Here is an 18137-nt window from a genome sequence, read left to right as displayed (position 1 = left end):
GGCTGGGGGGAAAGGCAGGACGATGACGATACGCCTCCCACAGAGGACAGCTTGTCCTTATCCCTGGGCAGCCTGGCACACATGAGCGACTACATGCTGCAGTGCCTGCGCAACGACAGCAGAGTTGCCCACATTTTAACCTGTGCGGACTACTGGGTTGCCACCCTGCTGGATCCACGCTACAAAGACAATGTGCCCACCTTACTTCCTGCACTGGAGCGTGATAGGAAGATGCGCGAGTACAAGCGCACGTTGGTAGACGCGCTACTGAGAGCATTCCCAAATGTCACAGGGGAACAAGTGGAAGCCCAAGGCCAAGGCAGAGGAGGAGCAAGAGGTCGCCAAGGCAGCTGTGTCACGGCCAGCTCCTCTGAGGGCAGGGTTAGCATGGCAGAGATGTGGAAAACTTTTGTCAACACGCCACAGCTAACTGCACCACCACCTGATACGCAACGTGTTAGCAGGAGGCAACATTTCACTAACATGGTGGAACAGTACGTGTGCACACCCCTCCACGTACTGACTGATGGTTCGGCCCCATTCAACTTCTGGGTCTCTAAATTGTCCACGTGGCCAGAGCTAGCCTTTTATGCCTTGGAGGTGCTGGCCTGCCCGGCAGCCAGCGTTTTGTCTGAACGTGTATTCAGCACGGCAGGGGGCGTCATTACAGACAAACGCAGCCGCCTGTCTACAGCCAATGTGGACAAGCTGACGTTCATAAAAATGAACCAGGCATGGATCCCACAGGACCTGTCCGTCCCTTGTCCAGATTAGACATTAACTACCTCCCCATAACCATATATTATTGGACTCCAGGGCACTTCCTCATTCAATCCTATTTTTATTTTCATTTTACCATTATATTGCGATGCTACCCAAAGTTGAATGAACCTCTCCTCTGCCTGTGTGCTAGGCCTAAATATATGCCAATGGACTGTTGCAGTGGTGGCTGACATGAAGCCTGATTCTCTGCTATGACATGCAGACTAATTCTCTGCTGACATGAAGCCAGATTGTCTGTTACGGGACCTTTCTCCTCTGCCTGGGTTCTGGGCCTAAATTTATGAAAATTGACTCTTACAGTGGTGGGTGACGTGAAGCCTGATTCTCTGCTATGATATGAAGACTGATTCTCTGCTGTCATGAAGCCAGATTGTCTGTTACGGGACCTCTCTGCTCTGCCTGTGTGCTAGGCCTAAATATATGCCAATGGACTGTTGCAGTGGTGGGTGACGTGAAGCCTGATTCTCTGCTGACATGAAGCCAGATTGTCTGTTACGGGACCTTTCTCCTCTGCCTGGGTTCTGGGCCTAAATTTATGAAAATTGACTCTTACAGTGGTGGGTGACGTGAAGCCTGATTCTCTGCTATGATATGAAGACTGATTCTCTGCTGACATGAAGCCAGATTCTCTGTTACGGGACCTCCCTCCTCTGCCTGGGTGCTGGGCCTAAATATATGCCAATGGACTGTTGCAGTGGTGGCTGACGTGAAGCCTCATTCTCTGCTATGACATGCAGACTAATTCTCTGCTGACATGAAGACAGATTCTCTGTTACGGGACCTCCCTCCTCTGCCTGGGTGCTGGGCCTAAATATATGCCAATGGACTGTTGCAGTGGTGGCTGACGTGAAGCCTCATTCTCTGCTATGACATGCAGACTAATTCTCTGCTGACATGAAGACAGATTCTCTGTTACGGGACCTCCCTCCTCTGCCTGGGTGCTGGGCCTAAATATATGCCAATGGACTGTTGCAGTGGTGGCTGACGTGAAGCCTCATTCTCTGCTATGACATGCAGACTGATTCTCTGCTGTCATGAAGCCAGATTGTCTGTTACGGGACCTCTCTGCTCTGCCTGTGTGCTAGGCCTAAATATATGCCAATGGACTGTTGCAGTGGTGGGTGACGTGAAGCCTGATTCTCTGCTATGATATGAAGACTGATTCTCTGCTGACATGAAGCCAGATTGTCTGTTACGGGACCTTTCTCCTCTGCCTGGGTTCTGGGCCTAAATTTATGAAAATTGACTCTTACAGTGGTGGGTGACGTGAAGCCTGATTCTCTGCTATGATATGAAGACTGATTCTCTGCTGACATGAAGCCAGATTCTCTGTTACGGGACCTCCCTCCTCTGCCTGGGTGCTGGGCCTAAATATATGCCAATGGACTGTTGCAGTGGTGGCTGACGTGAAGCCTCATTCTCTGCTATGACATGCAGACTAATTCTCTGCTGACATGAAGACAGATTCTCTGTTACGGGACCTCCCTCCTCTGCCTGGGTGCTGGGCCTAAATATATGCCAATGGACTGTTGCAGTGGTGGCTGACGTGAAGCCTCATTCTCTGCTATGACATGCAGACTGATTCTCTGCTGTCATGAAGCCAGATTGTCTGTTACGGGACCTCTCTGCTCTGCCTGTGTGCTAGGCCTAAATATATGCCAATGGACTGTTGCAGTGGTGGGTGACGTGAAGCCTGATTCTCTGCTATGATATGAAGACTGATTCTCTGCTGACATGAAGCCAGATTGTCTGTTACGGGACCTTTCTCCTCTGCCTGGGTTCTGGGCCTAAATTTATGAAAATTGACTCTTACAGTGGTGGGTGACGTGAAGCCTGATTCTCTGCTATGATATGAAGACTGATTCTCTGCTGACATGAAGCCAGATTCTCTGTTACGGGACCTCCCTCCTCTGCCTGGGTGCTGGGCCTAAATATATGCCAATGGACTGTTGCAGTGGTGGCTGACGTGAAGCCTCATTCTCTGCTATGACATGCAGACTAATTCTCTGCTGACATGAAGACAGATTCTCTGTTACGGGACCTCCCTCCTCTGCCTGGGTGCTGGGCCTAAATATATGCCAATGGACTGTTGCAGTGGTGGCTGACGTGAAGCCTCATTCTCTGCTATGACATGCAGACTAATTCTCTGCTGACATGAAGACAGATTCTCTGTTACGGGACCTCTCTCCTCTGCCTGTGTGTGTGCTGGGCCTAAATATATGCCAATGGACTGTTGCAGTGGTGGCTGACGTGAAGCCTCATTCTCTGCTATGACATGCAGACTGATTCTCTGCTGACATGAAGCCAGATTCTCTGTTACGGGACCTCTCTCCTCTGCCTGTGTGTGTGCTGGGCCTAAATATATGCCAATGGACTGTTGCAGTGGTGGCTGACGTGAAGCCTCATTCTCTGCTATGACATGCAGACTAATTCTCTGCTGACATGAAGACAGATTCTCTGTTACGGGACCTCCCTCCTCTGCCTGGGTGCTGGGCCTAAATATATGCCAATGGACTGTTGCAGTGGTGGCTGACGTGAAGCCTCATTCTCTGCTATGACATGCAGACTAATTCTCTGCTGACATGAAGACAGATTGTCTGTTACGGGACCTCTCTCCTCTGCCTGGGTGCCGGGGCCTAAATATCTGAGAATGGACTGTTCCAGTGGTGGGTGACGGGAAGCCAGATTCTCTGCTATGGAACCTCTCTCCAATTGATTTTGGTTAATTTTTATTTATTTAATTTTTATTTTAATTCATTTCCCTATCCACATTTGTTTGCAGGGGATTTACCTACATGTTGCTGCCTTTTGCAGCCCTCTAGCTCTTTCCTGGGCTGTTTTACAGCCTTTTTAGTGCCGAAAAGTTCGGGTCCCCATTGACTTCAATGGGGTTCGGGTTCGGGACGAAGTTCGGATCGGGTTCGGATCCCGAACCCGAACATTTCCGGGATGTTCGGCCGAACTTCTCGAACCCGAACATCCAGGTGTTCGCTCAACTCTAATAGCTAGATAACATATACAAACCCCCCATTGTGCTGAGAGGGCTGCATACCTGATTGATTATCTCAGAGACATGCATACTGCACATTGGACATCCTTAGGAGGAGGGGCTGAAAGGTATAAATAACTGGAACTCTGCCGAGGACATCATCCAGGTAGGATGTTGTAGGTCACTATCTCTTTCTTGTATCACCATTTGTTGTTGGCCATGTGCTATGACATGACAACAGAAGTTCAACTCCATTGTTATTTACTTTTACTATTCTGTATGTGATTTGTCTTATATTTTTTATTATGTTCAGTAAAAATATAATTTTTTTCACTTAGCCTGCTTAACCCTATTTATTCCCAAATCATCAAATTCACATTAAAACAATGTAGGGTCATTTATCAAACTGGTGTAGCTTAGAACTGGCTTAGTTGCCCACAGCAACCAATCAAATTCCTCCTTTCAGTTTGGACAGCCCTTTTGGAAAAACAAAGGAGGAATCTGATTGGTTGCCATGGGCAACTAAGCCAGTTTTACGTTACACCAGTTTGATAAATGACCCCCCCAATATCTTTTTAGTAGAAAAAGGGTGCTTTCACACATTGCTGAAAATTCTGCAAGAAAATTCACAACATCAAGACTTCCACCATGTGATACTGTGGCAAACTGATTCTGCAGTGGAAAACGTGACGCAATTTTTCAGGGATGTTTTCTACTGCAGAATCAGTTTATCATTGAATTAAATGGAGACATTTTCATACAGGAAATCTGTACCAAGATCTGCACCATACTTCACACCAGAAAATCTGTAACAATCCTATGGATTTTTTTACAGACTTTTCTGCATCATGTGAAGGCACCCTAACAGTCTCTGACCCTCTATTCTAAAGTGTTTAGGACAGATTAAAGGGGTTGTCCCATGGAAAATATTCTACAGTTTTCAAACCAGCACCTAGATCTGAATTCTTTTGTAATTGCATGTAATTAAAAATTTTGCATAGCCGCTAATTTATAGCATCTGTAGTTACTGTATAGCACCACCTGCTGTTTTTTTATTCTTATTTCTTTGACCTGCTCACTGAGATGGTCGCACATGCTCAGTTTCATCCTTCAACTGCCTCCTGAGTTGTGATAGGGAGAGCTGAGACACGCCTCCTGAGCTGTGATAGGGAGAGCATGGACACGCCCCCTGAGCTGCAGCAAAAAAGACACTCCCCTTGAGCTCCCAGCTTGATATAAATCTAGCAGAGCAATGAATGGCGAGATTTCTGGATCCATGTGAGGTGCAGGGCTGGTTCTAGCTTTGCCATATGATGACAGATTTTTATTCTTTACATTAGTCATGGATTAATACAAATATCTGTTCATGATTTTGGGAGCCGCAGGGTTAACAGAATTCTGTGATGGTTTGCCTTTTATTGATGCAGAAATAAAAGTAGCACAAATATCCAAGAGTAGATCGCACTAACCTGGAAGAGACACGACATAGCAGTTTATTTAGCAAGACCTACGACTCATTAAACTCCTTTGTTAGGGACAGATCTGCCTGCGAGTTAAGTAGTCACCTATTTCCAGGGTGGTAATGGGGGGATAATAGACCCTTTTGTGAATTTACTACATGTGCTGATTATAATTGCTTGACCTCAGAACATCCACGATCTGCACAAAACCCGTAATGTCCTTGTGTAATTTTTTAATCTTATTATTTTTGTACTTTCCCACTATTTTCAGAGCTACAATTACGTGAATTCTTCTTTAGGAAATATCCATCAAGCACTGGGGAAAGGTTCTATTGCATTCTGCCTGCTCAGATAAATGGTGACCATTTAAGTGGGTCGTGTCACAAAACATATTCTACATTTTTCAAACCAGCGCCTGGATCTGAATACTTTTGTAATTGCATGTAATTAAAAATTTAGCATAGCCAGTGAGTTATTCAATAAAATCTATCTATATAGCGCCACCTGCTGTTTGTTCTTTTATTTATTTTTTGTCCATCTCACTGAGCTGGTCGCACGCGCTCAGTTTAAATATTCAATTGCCACCAGCCATCTATTCTGTTAGAAGCTGTGGCAGTTCTCGGGAGAGAGTTGCGGCAGAAAGAACACAACTCCTGAAAAAGAGCAGGCCCCCTTGAGCTGCCAGGCTGAAGATCATCTAGCAGAGCAATTGGAACAGTGAATGTGGAGATCTCTGGACTCATGTGCGGTACAGGGCTGGTTCTAGCTTTGTTAGAAAGAGATTGTAATGTATTATATGATGTCTGATTGTCATTTAGTACATCAAGCATGACACAACCTCTTTAATTAATGGACAACAGCTCTACCAGAGCATGTGCCACTCTTAGAGAGGTGTGAGTCTCACCTCTTGGTGAAGGAGAGCATACTGTGCAAGCGCGGCCACCCTTCATTCACTGTTATGGGAGATCCGAAAATAGCCAAGTGCTATTGACAGTCCCATAGTGGTGAATGGAGTGCTGGCGGTGCATGCGCACTAAGCTCTCCATTCACCGCATCAAAAATAGCCGAACAAGCTCATTTGGCTGTTTTTGGAATTTCCATGTAAAGCATACAGTCTCTCTTCTTCACTCAGGGCCCGTTTCTGCAGTTGGGACCTGCACCTAACTGACATTGATGATCTATCCTAGCGATATGCCATCAATGTCCCAAATGGGTAAAAAAAAACTTTAAGCGTTTCCATATTTACATTCCATTAGTCGTTCCGAAGATCAGATTGTTTCAAGAATCAAATTCCCCGGAGAGCCGACATCATGGTTGACTTTTCCTCCGGTTCCCTATTGATACGGCTGACGTAGCATATCTGGGGATCATCTTCTGCATGTCTTCTGGAGTCACATGGAAATCAATATCTGTAATGTGATGCATTCACAGCGAGGAAAGATCAGCCATGTTGCTGGAAGCGAGCAGGGTGTGCGAGAGGATTACAGGGCTGTTCATTAATAGTTTCTGATAATTAGTGTTCTACAAATTAGAGCAAAAATGCATCAGGTGCTTTTGCTTCCAAAGGATAATTAATTGCTTCTTTTATTATACTGTACATTGCAACCACATGTCCTGAGGAAGCAGGTGGGAATCCATGGGGCTGGCAGTCTCCATGGCAACTGCAGTACGGTCGGTGGTCTTTTCCAAGGCGTGCTGTCGCCGTCACGTGGAGGTGACAATCATGTGGTGGATTTCAAGGTGATGAAAATATGACCTACTAAAATGTGTTTACATATAAACCTGGTTTGGTTTTCATGGTGATGAAGCAGTGGAGATCAACCAAGTGACTTTCGAAGACCATGGTAGTCTTCCAGGTCACCTTTGGCCATTTGAAGCAGTGGAGATCAACCAAGTGACTTTCGAAGACCATGGTAGTCTTCCAGGTCACATTTGGCCATTAGGGGATAGCCAGGAATTAAACATTAATGACCTATCCTCAGGAAAGTCCGAGCCCTGCATCCCAAACAGGTGATGGTACCAGGAGTTGGACGTCCACTGGTCAAATATTGGTGATCTATCCCGAGGAGAGGTCATCAGTATTTTATTTCCATAAAACCCTTAAGAAGGATTTTCTGAGACTTAAATACTGATGACCAGTGATGAGCGAAGTATTTAAAAATTTCATTTGGCTGCTTTGGCGAATTTTACAAAAAGAATTTGCTTTGTGGCAAATTGCTTTGTCAGTGGGTGCAATGACAGGGAGCTGCGATTGTGTGCCCCCCCTCGACAGTGTACCACTCAGATGCCGTGTTCATAGCTGATCGCAGCATCTGACAGCAATAATAGAGTGTAAAATTTTTAAGTGCTCTGGTTCTTCAACAGTGTACTTCTTGGAGCTTGGAGGAACAATGTTACACTAAGTCCTGGCACAATGCTATATTGACACTTGAGGCCACAAGGTAGCAAGGTCAATCCAAAGGAAGCCCAATAAGTTTTTTTCCCCTGGAACTTTAAGGCCCATTATGATACCAGAGCCTGGGCCCACCGGAGGATTCTCTAGTGGTGGTCCAGTAGAAACCTTCAGGGCACCATTGGCTTTGTTCTAGAGTGCCACAGGTTACAGAAATCTTCTAGAGGGTACCAACACGCGTCACACAAACAGTGTGGATTTTCCACAGCAGAGTGGTGTGCGGAAAATCTTCAGCATCTACTGTAGAACCTTTTAAAAACATTTCATCCACATGTTGAAACTTTCGGCAGTGGAAACCACACATGACGCATTTATGCTGCGGATGTCCACCACAGATTTCACCTGATTGCAATGCACTAGAGTGAAATCTGTTGCAAACCTGCAGCATTTACAAGTCTGAAACAAAATCTGCACTATTTGGTGCAAATTGTACTGCTGGCGAAATCCACCAGATATGCTGCGAATTCCCAGAGGGACCTTGACCAAAGCTTCTTCCACAGTGGTTTGAGACACTGTGTCCAGACTTTATAAGGAACGTAATCAGTTGCTTGATAAATTGCTACCAACAGACTAAAAACTTAGCCTTCACTTGTACTGCATTAAGACACAGTGAAGGCCCCGTTGACTTCTTAGATCAGATTACAAGATATATTGACAGTCCATGGATTTTTACATCCATAGCCGCCTGTCTCGACGTGACATCTTTCTCCACACCTCTCTGTGGCTCGTAGGGTCCTTTGAGCTCTCTCAGCAGCTGCTGCCTGGAATAATAAGGCGAGTAATGTAGGTTTGTATAATTCATGATTACAAGGTGCATGTATTTGTTGATAGGTAAAATATTTCATCTACACGGCTGCACATGTAAGCCGTGTCACCAACCGAGGGAAGTAACTGCTCATGAAAGCCGGCAATAGCTCAACGTGAAGGTAACATTCCTGGGTCAATATTTCATGTAGCAGTTTATTATATTATTATTATTAGATTACAGAAAAAATAATCATAAAAGCAAATGTTATCATAAGTCAGGAAGTAGATAAAAATATCCTAATGCCAATATTTTAAGGAGGTGTCCATATTGGAAAATCCATGTTTTTAATGTCCCCAGATGGTAAGAAGATCACATGGTGTCCACCTGCTTAGACCACCATTAATCACCTTTCAGGGAATCTAGCAACAATTCTTCAATTTCCCTGCAGTGCCATCACAGGGGAAATGTAGTATTACCCAATTCACATTGAAATCAGTGGACTTTAATGGACGGATGCATTGGGTCCTGCAGAGCAATGGATGCAATTTGTAGTTGCGCTATACTCTGGCTAAAGGCCCCCTTGCTGAGAATGGTGGAGTCGGCTGACAGTCTGTGTGTGGGAAGCTCCTGACACTCCTCCGACAGATGATGTCAGCATTAGTGTTGATCACCAATATTCAAATTGCGAATTTTTATCTAATTTATTTAGAATATAGTGATATATATTCGTAATTTCGAATATTCAAGATTTTTTTTAAAAATCAGTACACATGATCCCTCCCTGCTTCTAGCTTGTGGGCCAATGAGAAGGCTGCAATATCTTTGACTTTAGGAGTAGTGTTGATCGCAAATTTTTCAATTGCCGATTTCCACAATCAAGAAAATAATGACTGGAGATAACAAATTCTCGAATTTTCGAATATATGGCGAATATTCGCCCAAATATTCGCAAAATATCACAAATTCGAATATTGCCCCTGCCTCTCATCACCAGTCAGCATAGGGAAGGATTGAGCTAGGTCAACATGCAGCATGTCCAGGAGAGGAGAGCAAAAGAGAAGATAGGAGTGATAGTAGTAAGAATGGTGGTTGTGGTTGGCACTCCCTCTGATGCTTCCCTGATGAGAAGGGCACCTTTCTTCCTTTCAGGACCTTCCTGGTCTTGAGGTTCTCCTGCCTGGTGTTAGTTTGTCACCTTAGGTTCCCTGCAGCAGTGGAGGGAATGATAAAGGGAATTTTACAGCAGAACAGTTCTTTAATGAAGAATTAAGTTCAAGCACATCAGTCACAGTTCTCAGGATGCATGGACTGGCAGTTCTTACACAATGTGCGACTTTCACAGGTCTTACAGGTTACACGGCTGCAAAGGTAGTCAATAGGCTAAGATACGTCTTTAAAGCAGTTCTCCTTACACTGCATAGCTGGCTTTGGCATGATCATTCAGAGATAGGTGTTGAAGACTTCACACAAGGCAACCACAGGGTAGACCCCAAAGTCAGAGTAAGTTCTGCACCTTTTGTACAAGTTGCATGAAGGCCCCGTCGGCTGTTCTCGGAACTGCCTGCTCCCGGTGACTGCATTTGATTTCAGACAGGCTCCCGGCACAGGTAAGGGCTTACCTGTGCATCACCGGACGGGTGATTCTACCTTACTAAAGATGGCAGCCCGCATGTTTTCACTGGCGAACACTGCGAACTGATTAGGAATAGCTGTCGGCCGAATACTCATTGATAGTGTATAGCCAGTTTTGTTATTCTTATTCCCATTGTTTCATCAATTATTTTATGATGGCAATTGTGAAAACTATTTAAGATTAAATAGGTTCTGGGTGTAATATTGATGACCTTTCTTTGGGATAGGTCATTAATACCTGATTGATGGAGGGTCCTACACCTGGCACCCCCGCAGCCCTCCTCACGGCCTACCAAGCACAGTGCCGTACATTGTGTAGTACTGCTGCTCGGCTCTATTCGCTAGAATGGGACTAAGGTGCACACAGACCATGTGACCGATGAACTTGACGTCACTGGCCTAGGAAGAGTCTGAGGAGCCTCTCCCAACAGCTGATCGGCGGGGGTGCAGGGAGTTCGATCCCCACTGATCTGATATTGATGACCTATCCTGAGGATGGATCAACAATATTAAACACCCAGAAAACCCCCTTTAAGTTTTAAGCTGATGTGCCCAAACCAAAAATACAGGAAGCAAAAAAGGAACTTGATGACGCATTAGAAAAAATTGCTTTTTCGATGAAATTATAGACAGAAAGCTTCAGGTAATTTACTGTTCTCTGGTTGAAAATTATAGATAACACAATAGAAATGACTTTTTACTGGCGCCCGGGAGCGGACGGTGGGGGAGAGAGGCTACATACGACTTACCATGGACCATGTTGTGTTATGATTACCTTTCTCATTAGCCTAATTACAGTCTAATAATTAGAAGCAAGATTAAGGGCTCATGCACACAGACGTATTTTTCGTCTGTATCTTGTATCAGATCCACATTTTTTGCGGGTCGGATGCGGACCCAATTCACTTCATTGGAGCCGGAAAAGATGCGGACAGTACCTCCATGTGCCCTTTCTGAGTCCCCGCAAAAAAAAAATAGAACATATCCTATTCTTGTCTCTAAGGATAGGACTGTTCTATAGAGGGCAGGATGTTCGCTTCTGCAAAGTGCGGAACACACACAGACCACAAAAACGGACCACCGTCGTGTGCATGAGCCCTAAGGGTGCCTGTCCACGGTGTTGCCCGCCGCAGGACCCACGTGTGGATTTCCTCTAATTTCCGGGCTGTATCCGTACTTGCTATTGTTATAAATAGTGCAGGTCGGTGCACCCCTGCAATTAACCGTAATCCACCTACGAATCCCGCACACTTACCTGCGTTGCGGTTGGTAAATTCGAAGCAGGTAAGGCTGCCAACTGATAGTCCTTTCTATTGATGGCAGTGAGAAAAATGCAGAATGCACACAGAAAATCACTGCTAGAGATGAGCGAATATGTTCACAGATTTGGAGGTTTTTAGGCACCGAATCGAACCTGACTCTTTTCTGGTTCGATTAGGACGAATCTTGTAAAACAGCGCCCAGCGTATAAGCAATCAATAGTGTTCTGTCACCACCAGGCAGGAGGCGAATGCAGTCAGTTTGCGGCTGGCAACGATAAAAGTAGATACAGTTACACCTGACGCTGTATCAGGGACGGGGGCGAGGAAGAATAAATTTTTTTCATAAAAAAAAAAAAAAAGAGATAGGAGCTTTTCATAAATAAATCTGTGTTTTAGAGGATTGGAGGGGGTTATATACCAAAATTGGAGCAACTTTAGGTCGGAACGAAAAAATTCTAATCTGAACTTTTTAAAAAATTCAGCAAATCCAAAACGAAACGAATCTTGGAAGTTACTGCCTTTTGCATACCCACTGTTTTGTGGACCAATACATGGACAGTGTAAAAAACCTAAATGGAATAATAAGAAACTTAACACTCAAGGGGGCTTTTACTTCCAGGCCATACTTATAGCGTTAGCAGCATTAGAAAAACATGGCTGCTTTTTTTTCAAAAACATTGCCACACCTTCCCACAGGTCGTGTGTGGTATTGCAGCTCAGTCCCATCCACTTCATCGGAGCCAAGCTGCAATACATGGACAGACGCTGTTCAACTCCTGAAAAATCCCTTTAAATAAAAGCAGCTAATAGCCCCATATTTCGAAGCCGGAGATACATTTTTCAAAAAGTATTGAGTGTATAAATAAAGACGAAGGCCAAGTCCCTAGAAGTGATGATCTCGCATACCATGGATAAGCACCAGTGTATGTATTATGCATGATTTCATGGAAAAGTATTGCTGTAGCTCAAGGTGACCAAGTCTGCAGAAGATTGATAACTTGCCAGTGGTAACCTTCAGAGATCTGGAGGCAAGAAGACTTGTAGTACACGTCCCCGGGACATTGGATAACACATCATTTGCTGCTCTGTACATCTGCTTCTTGGGTTTCACGTAAGCACAAATGTATCTGGAGATGGACAGGGCATTATCATTAGCGGAAAACAAACCATACCATTAGAGATCCATCAGAGAACAAACAAGGACTGAGTCATTAAATCATAAGAGCTGGATGTGTCATCAGTGTCAGATGTTCAGTTGCTTCTGTTGATCTTAGGGCTCCTTGCCCATGCTGCCGACCTCAACTAGCGGTCTGCAATACACGGGCACCGGCCGTGTACACTCCGTGCTGTGGTTGCGGACCTACTGACTTGAATGGGTCCGCGATTCGCAACATACGGCATAAAATAGGACATTTCCTATCTTTTGTGGTGTGGAAGCACGGGCCCTGAAGCCCACTGAAGGGTTTTCGTGAGCTACCGATCCGTGCCTCCACTCTGCAAAAGATAGGACATGTCCTATCTTTTGCTGTATGTTGCGGATTGCGGACCCATTCAAGTCATTGGGTCCTCATCCTCAGCACGGAGGAAGTTAAAGAGCCAGGACAGGACGTGGAATACATGGAATGACTAGATTAGATTGGAGATGAGCAAACCTTATAAGATTCGGTATGCTTCAGGTCCGCCAAATTTTTCCAAAAATTTGGTTTGTAAGAGAGGGAACCTAGTATGCTACTATGGGTTTCTGGGCAATATACAGGTATATGCATTGTCTGGGGGGTACTCCTTCTCATTATGGTGAGTGCCTGGTATGTGTAGTAAATGTGTGGTGTATTGTAGGCCAGGCAATACCCTTCTGGGTTTCTGTGAAAGATATTCAGGTTAGCTTTCTTAAGTATATCTGATGCCAGCCGATGTAAGATGTGCTAATTTTCATATATTTTTTCTAGAAACCCAGAGGAACGTTGCCTGGAATACAATACTCCACACACATACTACGCATACTAGGCGGTTTCCTAACGAGTAGCATACTAGGCGGTTTCCTAACGAGTAGCATACTAGGCCCTTTCTCTCTCTGCCATTCTGCTGAAAGGATCGTTAGAATCTGAACTTTTTGGGAAATTCAGGATAAATTCCAAACCAGTAGAATCGATTTGCCCATCCTTTAGATAGATAGATAGACAAATAGATAGACAATAGATAGATAAGATGGATATACAAATACAAGGATGGATACATATCAGACTGCCTTGGGTGTGGTATTTCGATAGACAGGGCTCGGGCAGAGTGGTGGCTAGCCTGGTCGTGGCGCTATCCAGCAGTCCACCTTAAAGGGATTCTCCTGGAATTAAGAAAATGAAAATACTTAAATATTACTTCATTATAAATATATTCCCAAATACCTTTCATTAGTCATAATTTCTTGTTTGTCTGGGGAGCAATCATTAGGAGAAACAAAATGGCCGCTGTCCTATTAGTAAACACAAAACCTGTCCTAATCACACCGGAGGACAAGTTACTTCACAACACTGAGATAAAGAGCTGCCTCATCCTCCTTTCTGATTGACAGGGATTATGATCCTGAATACAGATGATAAGATCTTCAGCTGAATCTCTGTAGGAATAGGAGGTCATGAGGAGACATGAGGTACAGAGAGGAGGTGGGGATGTGCAGCAGCTCGTGTATGCAGTCTCCATTATCACAGTCTGTTCTGTCATCCTCTCTGTACTTCATGTCTCCTCATGAACTCCTTTCCCACAAAGATTCATCTAAATATCATATTAAACTGTATTCAGAATCATAATCCCTGACAAGCAGAGCAGAGAGTAGCATGAGGCAGCCTTTTAGCTCAGTGTTCTGAAGTAACTTATCCTCCTGTGTGATTAGGACAGGTTCTGTGTGTACTAATGGGACAGCGGCCATTTTGTTTCTCCTAATCATTGCTCCCTAGACAAAATGAGCCATTATAACTAATGAAGGGTATTTGGGAATATATTTATAATAAAGTAATATTTGCGTATTTTCATTTTCTTAATTCCCGGAGAACCCCTTTAAGTTGTCCATGTCTCTGGATTCCTAGTGAATATTGTGCGCAGACATTTAATAGGCTTTAGCGGTAACATATCTCAGCCACTGTGAATCATCGCGCTATCAGTGATATTTATGCAGTGTCATAAGGTACCAGTAATTTGATATTGATTGCATGTGCTTGGCAGCCGTGTGCATTGTATGCAAGAGAGCGGCTCATTAGAAGAACAGAACATAAAGAAAGGAGCGGGTGTTACCCGAGGAATGCAAACAAGGTCGTTTTTCATTTTATACAATGTCACATTTTCATGACCACAGAAGAGTTTATTTTAGCTAGCTATTCATCAAGTGCATCTGCTTCCACGAAGAACGGTCAGAACAGGCGTGCGTTCAGCCGCCGCCTCCGAAACAATGGCTCCTGCAGGTCTTCTCTGTGTCTCTGTCCCTGCGGGGAAATTCAAGGCTGGCGATGAATGTGCTGACTGCGCGTGACTCTGACATGATGTACCACAGGGATTCATCCTGACGAAAGTCACATGATCGCGAATGAAGCCATGTTATAAGGAGCAGCTAACTCCTTGGGTGCAGCTGGGGGACATAATTGACTGTCGCACCCTTGGGTCAAAAATATAAAAAATTGCGATTTCATCTACCTGTATTTGAGTTTACAAGATATTATGGTGGAGGTTTATCAAAACTGGTGTAAAGTTCCAAAGGAGCGCTGAAGAATGAAAGGTGGAATCTGATTGGTCGCTATGGACAACTAAGCCAGGTCTACTTTACACCAGTTTTGACAAATCTTCCCCTTTGTTCCAAATGAAGGTAAATAGTTCTTCTGTGGGAGCTGGATGTAGTAGAATTGCACAGTAAGGGTTATCAAATAAAAATCTATCTATCTATTTATCCATCTATCTATCTCACATCTATCTATCTATCTATCTATCTATCTATCTATCTATTTATCTATCTATCTATTTATCCATCTATCTATCTATCTATCTCACATCTATCTATCTATTTATCCATCTATCTATCTATCTATCTATCTATCTATCTATCTATCTATCTATCTCACATCTATCTATCTATTATCTATCTATTATCTATCTATCTCACATCTATCTATCTATCTATCTATCTATCTATCTATCTCATATCTATCTATCTACTATATATCTTATATCTATCTATCTATTTATCCATCTATCTATCTATCTATCTATCTATCTATCTCATATCTATCTATCTATCTATCTATCTATCTATCTATATATCTCATATCTATCTATCCATCTATCTATCTATCTATTTATCTATCTATCTATATATCTCATATCTATCTATTTGTCTATCTATCTATCTATCTCATATCTATCTATCTATCTATCCATCTATATAACCAGGTACAGCGCCGCACATTTTGCAGTGGCTGCACCCGGTACTGCAGCTCAGTTAGTCCCATTCATTTGATGCCAGAGCCGCTGATCTGATGCTGATGAGCTTCCTGGTTCATGAACACAGTGCAGAGACTGCTGACACCTACACAGGCAGTGCAGCAGAAGGAGCTGATCGAGTATTACTTTACATGGTAGAGATACGTGAAAACCATTGGAAATCCACTATCTGTGGGACTCGTCCTTGGGCATTTTTTACATTTTAAGGGGTTGTGTCATCTCCTACAGTGGGGGTGTATCGCTAGGATATGCCCCCAATGTCTGATAGGTGCAGGTCTCACCCCTGGGATGCGCACCTATCTTTAAAATGGAGCTCACAAAGAGAAGGAGAGCAGATAGTGTATGCGTGGCCGCCCTCCGTTCATTTCTATGGGACTGCCGAAAATAGCCGAGCACTGGCTTTGCTATTTCCATCAGCCCCAGAGAAGTGAAAGGAGCGGTGGCCGCGCTTGCGCGGGGCTCTTCCCATTCATTTGTATGAGACTTCCAAAAATAGCCGAATGCGCCACCAGACTGCTTTCGGCAGTCCCATAGAAGTGAATGGAGGGTGGCTGCGTATGCGCTATCTGCTCTCCTCTTTGCGGGCTCCGTTTTAGAGATAGGTGTGGGTCCCATTTGAGGCATATCCTAGCGATATAACCCCAATGTATGAGATGACGCAACCCGTGAAAATAGAGCAATATTTATAGAGAAGGAGGAACTGAGCAGAATGATATGTAGTTGTAAGGGACCGGTCATTCATCCCATGCCCTTTATAGACTTAGGAGTCCAGTGGGCGGTCCTATCAGTGATTGACCACTATCTCTGTACCGCCTACTGGACTCCTAAACCCAGAAAGAGGCGGGATTAAAACAAATGAAGTAGCGGTCATGCTGAGCCATTTGTCATAAGCCTGGATCTCGTCGGCTCAGCTCCTCCTGCTCTCTTCGGTCATACGTCGCACTCAGTTTCTAGGTGGATTGCTAATGATGCAGCTTCTGGAATCTGAAGCCGGTAGAATACGGGCATGGCCGGGATAATTGTAGGATTTTAGAAGCTGGTCAGAATTGCTGAGAGAAATCCTCCTCACTTGCCAAATATAAATGCGAAAGATTTAAATTTCCAGTGAATCCAGTGTAACTGTTCAGCCCTTTTCCGGACGACATAATCACGAGATGATTTGCACGCCCCTCCTTTTCTGTTGATAAAGTGCCAAAGAATAACAAACCATTAAAAGCCGTTTTGAGTGGTCGGGGATATTTAACGGGACTCGTCAATGTACAGCATTTTCTATTAAAAAATATATATATATATACTGCATGGTATCCGTTTTTTTTTTTTTACAATGAGACTGTATAGCCTTCATCACAGGTATCTGTTTAACGTATATGCATCAAACACAGGCCATAAACGTAATGTGAACAGAGCCTGAGGGCTCATGCATATGGCTGACTTTTAGCTCTATAGAGCCTCTCTATGGAGGCTTTTTACGGTCTTCCATATTGATAGCCTGTCCTCTGGATAGATCATCAATATCTCATTGGTGGGGGTCCGACTCCCGACACCCCTGCCGATCAGCATGTTGGAAGAAACTTTGGCGCTCGAGTGAGCATTGTGGCTTCCTTGCAGCTTACCAAGCACAGCGCCATACATTATATAGTGGTTGTATTTGGTATTGCAGCTCAGGCCATGTGATGACTTCACTGGCCTAGGAATAGGCCGCAGCGCTCACCCAGGTGTCGGGAGGCAGACCCCCACCGATCAAATATGAATGACCTATCCTGAGAAAAGATAGTCTATATAGAAGACCTAGACAACCTCTTTAACTAGATCCTTAGAATAGCGCATCAGTATCAGATTGGCGGAGGCTCCGACTCCCATCACCTCCATCGATCAGGTTTTTGCAGGAGGTCTGGCGCTGGAACCAGGCACCAAAATTAAACACTGTCCATTCGACTGTAGTGGTCGTGCCTGGTTACTGCAACACTGCATCTCATTCAGATGAAGAACCCCTTTAAGGCCCCCATAGAGGGCCTTACTGGACCTCCAGTTCCATACACCTACAGAGCTTCCAAATTAATCCTGTATAGTGTATTACAGAGGTGTTCTCCTAATATCTCTTAAGTGCCCACCCTCACCTCTAATTTGGTTAAAGTGGTTGTGCAAGAATTGGATGGGTGGGGGGGGGGGGGCAGGTAGGCAAACCCCCCCCCCCCCTTCCCATTCTGCTGGACCTGCAAAGGGAAGATGACTTACCTGCTTCTCGGCCCTAGCAGGCCTGCAATGCTCCAGCTATGTCAACATCCGGTTTAACATCACCACCATGCCACTGCCGCGGCAGTGTCCGTAACAT

The 18137-nt window shown here is 44.4% G+C and overlaps 1 protein-coding gene across 8 annotated transcripts in view; it reads left to right on the top strand.

Annotated features, from left to right (window-relative positions):
• Nucleotides 1-18137, top strand: part of CADPS (calcium dependent secretion activator) — a 448325-nt gene that overhangs the window by 38440 nt on the left and 391748 nt on the right. The window lies entirely within an intron of this gene.

This window comes from Bufo gargarizans, chromosome 7 (genome assembly GCF_014858855.1).
Source record: "Bufo gargarizans isolate SCDJY-AF-19 chromosome 7, ASM1485885v1, whole genome shotgun sequence".
Taxonomy (NCBI): Eukaryota; Metazoa; Chordata; class Amphibia; order Anura; family Bufonidae; genus Bufo; species Bufo gargarizans.
The sequence above is the reverse complement of the archived record's forward strand: the minus strand, read 5'-3'. Positions and strand labels throughout refer to the sequence as shown.